The sequence below is a fragment of the Silurus meridionalis genome, unplaced genomic scaffold (assembly GCF_014805685.1).
Source record: "Silurus meridionalis isolate SWU-2019-XX unplaced genomic scaffold, ASM1480568v1 Scaffold262, whole genome shotgun sequence".
NCBI lineage: Eukaryota > Metazoa > Chordata > Actinopteri > Siluriformes > Siluridae > Silurus > Silurus meridionalis.
Window position 1 is genome coordinate 45102 of NW_025804510.1, and position 633 is coordinate 45734.

Genomic DNA, 633 nt, shown 5'->3' on the forward strand with positions numbered 1-633 from the left:
CCAGCTGCATCTGTTGAAGTGTAAGGCATTCAGCCCAGGACCTCACACTTGCAGATTACAAACCATATTTAAACATCCCAAAACACAAATCCCCTGCGATTTGAGCTTTGCCTGAAGAACACAAAGGCAAATCAAGAAGCTGCTTCAAGTTGAACAGAAATTTAATTTAACTGCACAGGATGAAAGTAAGCAAAGAAGAATGACTCACCAAACAGGCATGAATGGGGATTGAACCCATGATCTTCAGTTTACGAGACTGACGCCTTGCCATTTGGCCATCATGCCATTTAAGAGAGCTTGAGAGTGTCATTCAACATATCAACTCACTTTAAAATAGAGCATGCTTTTGTTGCAATATGCACTGACATTCAAGTTTCATAATCAATCCATATATTTTGGAGGTCACATGACTGATGACCATACAACAAGAATATGCGCACCTAAAACTTATAGACATTTTATGCATCATAAAGAAGTCGCTTGGAGACGCTGGGGATTGAACCCAGGACCTCATACATGCAAAGCATGCGCTCTACCGCTGAGCTACATCCCCAGCTTGACCTGTTGAAGTGTAAGGGATTCAGACCAGGACCATACGCTTGCAAATTAAATCTATTATTAAACATCCCAAAG

At 41.2% G+C, this 633-nt stretch overlaps 2 non-coding genes across 2 annotated transcripts; both read right to left on the reverse strand.

Annotated features, from left to right (window-relative positions):
• Positions 1-213: 213 nt before the first annotated feature.
• Positions 214-285, reverse strand: trnat-cgu. The gene has a single exon. It is a non-coding gene; the product is annotated as a tRNA-Thr (tRNA).
• A 196-nt stretch (positions 286-481) lies between these two features.
• On the reverse strand, positions 482-553 carry trnaa-ugc. Its single transcript has one exon. It is a non-coding gene; the product is annotated as a tRNA-Ala (tRNA).
• Between the last annotated feature and the right edge of the window lie 80 nt (positions 554-633).